A 7,629-nucleotide genomic window follows, 5' to 3' on the forward strand; every position below is an offset into this window, starting at 1 on the left:
ACTTTACTGTATTCGTTGATTAGCTCTAGTAATTTTCTGGTAGAGTCTTTAGGGTTTTCTATGTAGAGGATCATGTCATCTGCAAACAGAGAGTTTCACTTCTTCTTTTCCTATCTGGATTCCTTTTACTTCTTTTTCTGCCCTGATTGCTGTGGCCAACACTTCCAAAACTATGTTGAATAGTAGTGGTGAGAGTGGGCACCCTTGTCTTGTTCCTGATTTCAGGGGAAATGCTTTCAATTTTTCACCATTGAGGGTGATGCTTGCTGTGGGTTTGTCATATATAGCTTTTATTATGTTGAGGTATGTTCCTTCTATTCCTGCTTTCTGGAGAGTTTTAATCATAAATGGATGTTGAATTTTGTCAAAGGCTTTTTCTGCATCTATTGAGATAATCATATGGTTTTTATCTTTCAATTTGTTAATGTGGTGTACTACATTGATTGATTTGTGGATATTAAAGAATCCTTGCATTCCTGGGATAAAGCCCACTTAGTCATGGTGTATGATTTTTTTAATATGTTGTTGGATTCTGTTTGCTAGAATTTTGTTAAGGATTTTTGCATCTATGTTCATCAGTGATATTGGCCTGTAGTTTTCTTTTTTTGTCGCATCTTTGTTTGGTTTTGGAATTAGGGTGATGGTGGCCTCCTAGAATGAGTTGGGAAGTTTACCTTCTTCTGCAATTTTCTGGAAGAGGTTGAGTAAGATAGGCGTTAGCTCTTCTCTAAATTTTTGGTAGAATTCAGCTGTGAAGCCATCTGGTCCTGGGCTTTTGTTTGCTGGAAGATTTCTGATTACAGTTTCGATTTCCTTGCTTGTGACGGGTTTGTTAAGATCTTCTATTTCTTCCTGGTTCAGTTTTGGAAAGTTACACTTCTCTAAGAACTTGTCCATTTCTTCCAAGTTGTCCATTTTATTGGCATAGAGCTCCTGGTAGTAGTTCTTATGATCCTTTGTATTTCAGTGTTGTCTGTTGTGATCTCTCCATTTTCATTTCTAATTTTGTTAATTTGGTTCTTCTCCCTTTGTTTCTTAATGAGTCTTGCTAATGGTTTGTCAATTTTGTTTATTTTTTCAAAAAACCAGCTTTTAGCTTTGTTGATTTTTGCTATGGTCTCTTTAGTTTCTTTTGCATTTATTTCTGCCCTAATTTTTAAGATTTCTTTCCTTCTACTAACCCTGGGGTTCTTCATTTCTTCCTTCTCTAGTTGCTTTAGGTGTAGAGTTAGGTTATTTATTTGACTTTTTTTCATTACATTTCTTTTAAGAGCAGTTTGAATGTGTGTCTGTGTGTGCATGCGTAGGTATAAAAATCTGGTATTTCCACTTTTGGAGGATTACGTCAGTTAGCAACGTTGTAGCCATAAATAACAAAACTCTTGATGGGGCTTATGATGGCTTAAATGTATAGGGGTTTATGTTTCTGGCCCAGCATGAGGTCTAGAGGTAGGGTTACTGACAAAGTGGTCCACAGTCCAGCCTTGTTCAGGTTGGACCTCTGGGACACTTTTGCTTTCTTGTCTGGTCACAGGAAGACTACCTTTGGCAGCCACAGAAGTCCACCATGCAGACCCCTTGGTATAGAAGGAGAATTCACTGCCAGCCTGTCTTTCTGGATTCCTGGGTGGTGTTTGTGCTGAGCAGGTTATAGTGCAGGTCCGTTTCTGCAAGATGCTTGTCAATAGGACATTAGGGGATGGGCAACAATTGAATAAGGTCTGTAGATTAGAATATAGTATAGTATGTCCTTTGGCCACCTGATGTGAAGAACTGACTCATTGGAAAAGACTGTGATGCTGGAAAAGACTGAAGGCAAAAGGAGAAGGGAGTGGCAGAGGATGATACAGTTAGATAGCATCACACACTCAATGGACATGAATCTGAGCAAACTCTGGGAGATAGTGAAGGACAGGGGAGCCTGATGTGCTACCGTCCATGGGGTCACAACAAGTTGGACATGAGGCTGAACAACAACAACGATGAATCAAAGTTAATTACTTGATTTTAATCATTGTCCTGTGGTTACATATATTAAAAAAAAAAGTCCTTGTTTTTATTTTTAATATTTTGGCTGCACCATATAGCTTGTGGGACTTTAGTTCTCTAGACAGGGATTGAACCCAGTCCCCTGCATGGGAATATAGATTCTTAACTCCTGGACCACCAGGGAAGTCCCCAAATGTCCTTGTTTTTAGGAAGTACATACAGAAATCTTTAGAGCCAAAGGAACATTATACCTACAACTCAATCGCAAATGGTTAAGGAACAAGTGTAGGAAAGAACGGTAAAGCAAACATGGTAAATGTTAACATTTGGGGAATCTGATATACAGAAATTCTCTTTTATTTGCAACTTCTCTGTAAGTTTGAAATTGTTTCAAAATAAAAAGTGAAATATATTTTAAAAATTACTCAGATTTAAACTTGGTCTCACAACACTTGTGAATTTGTCAGGGATAGTGAGCGGAAACATATGATACACTGTTAGTTTACCCTTACTTAGAAGTTTCTCTACTAATTGATATAATGCCAATAATAAATTGCTACTCCTCAACATAAATTAAAAACAAAAATCCGGTGGCTTCCCTGGGGGTGCAGTGGTTTAGAATCCGCTTTGCAATGCAAGGAACACCAGTTCGATCCCTAGTCTGGGAAGACCCCACAGGCCTTGGTGCAAGTAAGCCCTGTGTGCCACAACTACTGAGACTTCACACCTAGAGCCAGTGCTCTGCAACAAGACAGAGCACCGCAGTGAGAAGCCCGCACCCTGCAACTAGAGTGTAGTCTGCACTCACCACAACCAGAGAAAGCCCATGTGCAGCATCAAACATCTGCCACAGCCAGTTAAAAAAAAAAAAACCCAAATTCCATTTTTAAAGCCCTACTCTTACAAGGGGTTTCCTTGGTGGCTCAGATGGTAAAGAATCCGCCTGCAATGTGGGAGACCTGGGTTTGATCCCTGGGTTGGGAAGATCCCCTGGAGAGGAAATGGCAACCCACTCCAGTATTCTTGCCTGGAGAATCCCATGGACAGAGGAGCCTGGTGGGCTACAGTCCATGGGATCACAAAGAGTCAGACCATGACTGATCGACTTTCACTTACAAGGGGAAATTGGCAAGAAGCAGAATTTGTTCAGATGTACTCCTGCTGACGCACCTGTCTCCCTGTTTCCCTCTGCTCACCCATGGACCTTATGTCCACCCTCTGGGCTCCGTGGTCCCATCCTTAGCTCCTGTCCGCCAGCCCCTTTGGTCTTAGGGCTTTGTGTTTGCCCAGGTTGAGGACCTTGAATCTCCTCTACATTAAACTCCCATTCTGATTGTGTCTTTGCCAGATAGTTCTGAAATAAATTCCTTGCATAACCCTGGACCCTAGAAGCTACCACTCCCTCCTGTCCATTGGTTCAGCAAAGCTTCAGCCATCCTATCCTCCCATCCCCAACCTGGAGAGGAACAAAACCCTTGTATTCATCCCCCCAACAAATACTTACTAAAAGTCTACTGAGAACCAGGCACTGTTTTAGGCCAGATTAAAACAGACCAAAACTATGCCCTCATATAGAACCTAAATTCTCATGAAGGAAAGCAGAAAACAATATAAATAAGCCAATATGTAAGGAAATGGCAACCCACTCCGGTATTCTTGCCTGAGAAATCCCACGGAGAGAGGGGCCTGGGGTTATGCAGAGAGTCAGACATGACTTAGTGACTAAACAACAACAATAGTTTGATAGATGGGCATAGATTCCTACCGAGAAAAATAAAGCTTGCCTTTAGGAGCCTGAGGTAGAGAGAGGTTCATTGTGAATCTTGAGAGGTGACCAGAGAACACTTTTCTAGTAGGAGAAACAGAATACCTGTGCCCAAATCAAGCTGGTACAAGTGAGTAAGTTCTTTCCAGAAAGGAGAAGTGTAATTGGACCTTCTTGGAAAATAAGTGATAGGATCGTCTGATAGTAAAGATAAGTACCTCTCTGAATCACTTCTCGGCCTTTTGGCTAAGATCAAGTGTAGTACCTCTCTGAGAGCTGACTTCTGATTTCCCTCTGGGTGGCCTGTGCGCTGCTACTATTCAGATTCCAGGGATGGGAAGATCCAGGGTGTAACTTGCTGTCTTCACCAAGGTAGTCTGTGTTGCAGTTTACAAAGGCATTTACAACATTGCATAACTGTTCCAACCGGTTCTAATTGTCAGGCACATGATCAGTGTCAGGGTCGGGGCTGGTGTTTGGTGGAGTTTGGACAGAGCAACTGGCCTCAGGAATGGAAGGAATGGAGCTTCTCTGTCTAGGCCCCTCCTGCCCCACCCCTACTCCAGCCTCAGGCCCTAAATATTACAGAGCCATCCTTAGGTTTCCCTGGACCCCTCATCCGGCTCGACCTTCCCCCATAGCAGAGACAGTGGTCTGTTCCAAAACTGTATCCACTCCAATATGACCTTTCATTAAAAATAAAGTAAAATAAAATGCAGGGCTTCCCTGGTGGTTCAGTGGTAAAAAAAAAAAAAAAAAAAAAAAAACCCGCCTACCAATGGAAGAGACGGGTTTGATGCCTGGTCAGGGAAGGTCCTACTTGCGGTGGAGCAACCAAACTTGTATGCCACAACTTCTAAACCTGTGTTCTAGAGCCGGGGAGCCACAGCAAGAGACGCCACCACAGCGAGAAGCTGGAGCACCGCAAACAGAGAGTAGCCCCTGCTTGCTGCGGTAAGAGAAAGCCCCCGAAGCAACGAAGACCTAACACAGCCAAAAATAAATAATTAAAATAAAACTGAAAAATTCGGTCTTTCGTGGTAGGGAATTGCAGAAGCAAGATAATCTGCTGAAACTATCTCATTCTTGGCTGTTCTCAAAGTTGAGTGTCCACATCAGATACCTAGAGGGCATAAAATGGTGATTCCTGGTCCCCAGACCAGATCTACTTAGAATCTCTGCGGTGGATCCAAGGAGCTGGTGTGGTCATGAAGATGGAAAATCTCTGTCCTTTTCCGTATCTTGGATGTTCCGGTGGCTTTGTAAAGCAGGCATCCACTTTCTACACTGTTCTGGTGGCTCAGCGGTAAAGAATATGCCTGTGATACTGGAGACCAGGGTTCAGTCCCTGGGTAGGGAAGATCCCCTAGAGAAGGGAATGGCAATCCACTCCATATTCCTGCCTGGAGAATTGCATGGACAGAGGACCCTGGTGGGCTATCGTCCATAGGGTCACAGAATCAGATGTGACTGAGTGATTAACACATTCACTTTTCACTGAGAAGACACACCTGGAAATTTATTATACAGATTCATTTACAAGCCCCATTCAAATATCTGAATCAGTATCTCCAAGACAGAGAGACCTGGGAATTGGTCTTTTAAATCAGCTCCTTGTATTTTTTTTTTAATTAAAAATTTGAGCAAGCTCCTAGATGATTAAAAAAAAAAAAAGGACAGGGATGGAGAACACACATCGCAGATAAGCCATGAATGGCTACCTTTGGATTAAATATCCAATTCCAGTTCAGTCTGCTGTGGCCAGTTAGGATGGGGTCACATGGTGTAAAATATGACCATTTATACCTTGGAAAGAAACGTCAGGAGTTCTGGAACATAACAAGGACAACAAAAAGCAAAAGTAGGACTTGCCTGGTGGTCCAGTGGCTAAGACACCAAATGCAGTGGGGTGGGGTTCAATCTCTGGTCAGGGAATTACATCCTGCATGCCTCAACTAAAGATCTCTCATGTTGCAACTAAGACCCAGTGGAGTCGGGTAAATATATAAATATTTAGCAAAGGTGCAATCTAAGTAAAGGTTTGAGGGGTTTTCAGTTTATTGCAAATGAAATTGGCAATTCTAAGATGAATGAAGTAAGAAAGGATGTGGAATAACGGGCGTTTACGCTGGAAACTGAGAGTACTAGTAGAGATCGCAGGCTGAGTTCTCAGTGGAGGACTTCATGTTTCCCTTTGCTTGCACTGTCCCGAGTGGATCCATGACTTTTACAACTAATGGAGCTCTGCCCTAATGGGAAGAGCTGCTCAGAAGCAAAGGAAATGGATACATTATGGAAACTCTGATTCCACGCAGCTATCCCCATAAAATTCCTAAAGGTCTTGCCAATGATGAAATAAGCTCTGAATATAAAAGTAGAAGGCCACTTCAATCCAGTGATTACCTGCTACAATGCCAAACTATTTGGGCCCATGACGTGTCATATGCTCCTCTGGACCAACTTGTTGGTTTTAGGACCCTTCGCACTATTAAAAAATGAGAATTTAAGAGCTTTTTTGTGGGTTATATTTGTTGATATTTACTGTACCTGAAATTAAAGCAGAAATCGTTAACATTTTAATTTATTTATTCATTTTAAGTTAACAGTAATTAATGTGTATGTTGAGTGCCAAAGAATTGATGCTTTCAAATTGTGGGGCTGGAGAAGACTCTTGAGAGTTCCTTGGACTGCAAGGAGAACAAACCAGTCAATCCTAAAGGAAATGAACCCTGAATATTCATTGCAAGGATTGATGCTGAAGCTGAAGCTCCAATACTTCAGCAAAGAGCTGACTCATTGGAAAAGACCCTGACAGTGGCAAAGATTGAAGGCAACAGGAGAGAGGGGCGGCAGAGGGTGAGATAATTAGAAAGCATCATCCACTCAATGGAAACGAGTTTGAGCAAACTCCTGGACATAGTGAAGGACAGGGAAGCCTGGTGTGCTACAGTCCATGGGGTCTCAAATAGTCGGACATAACGACTTAACAACAACAGTGTTGACATAAATATTTTTCATAAAAATGAAGCAATAGAACTGTCATTGTTTTACATTTTTGGTGAGTATTGTTAATGTCTGGCTTAATAAAAGACAGCTGGATTTCTCCTATCTGCTTCTGTGTTCGTCAGGTGTGACATCATATATGTGTAAGCCTCTAGGAAATGCCAGGGAATGCGAGTGAAAAATGAGAGTGGAAAAAGGCCGTAGTGACTCCCTCAAAAGGTTTGGGGGATTCTCAGATGTCCCGACTACATTCTGTGAATTGCTGCCGTAGCTATTGCAGTGAATAGGAATATAGGCCCGGCCTTGGAAAAGCATTAATTATTTTTCCTTCTTAAACATAAAGTTTCTTCCTTGATTCTTAACCTTTGCCTTTAGCTTCATAACTCTTTCCATCCCCTCACCAAATTCATTCTCCACTGCTAACAGCATCTTAAAATAATGAGTTGACATTTATAGAGCAGTTTTTACATGCCAGAAAGAAAGAAAGATAGTCATGTCCAACTCTTGCGAATCCATGAACTATAGCCTGCCAGGCTCCTCTGTCCATGGAATTCTCCAGGCAAAAATAGTGGAGTGGGTTGCCATTTCCTTCTCCAGGGGAACTGCCTGACCCAGGAACTGAACTCAAGTCTCCCGCATTGCAGGCAGACGCTTTACCGACTAAGCTACAAAGGAAGCTTTGAAGTGAAAGTTGCTCAGAAGTGTCCAACTCTTTGCAACCCCATGGACTGTGGAATATTCCAGGCCAGAAAACTGGAGTGGGAAGCCTTTCCCCTCTCCAGGGGATCTTCCCAACCCAGGGATCGAACCCAGGTATCCTGCATTGCAGTTAGATTCTTTACCAGCTGAGTAACGAGGGAAGCCCCAAAATG

The 7,629-nt window shown here is 42.4% G+C and overlaps 1 non-coding gene across 1 annotated transcript; it reads left to right on the forward strand.

The window, feature by feature from the left end:
• The first annotated feature begins 3,980 nt into the window (after window positions 1-3,980).
• On the forward strand, window positions 3,981-4,166 carry LOC139032070 (U2 spliceosomal RNA). The gene has a single exon (XR_011484620.1). It is a non-coding gene; the product is annotated as a U2 spliceosomal RNA (small nuclear RNA).
• The last annotated feature ends 3,463 nt before the right edge of the window (window positions 4,167-7,629 follow it).

Source organism: Odocoileus virginianus, chromosome 29, assembly GCF_023699985.2.
Source record: "Odocoileus virginianus isolate 20LAN1187 ecotype Illinois chromosome 29, Ovbor_1.2, whole genome shotgun sequence".
Lineage (NCBI taxonomy): Eukaryota > Metazoa > Chordata > Mammalia > Artiodactyla > Cervidae > Odocoileus > Odocoileus virginianus.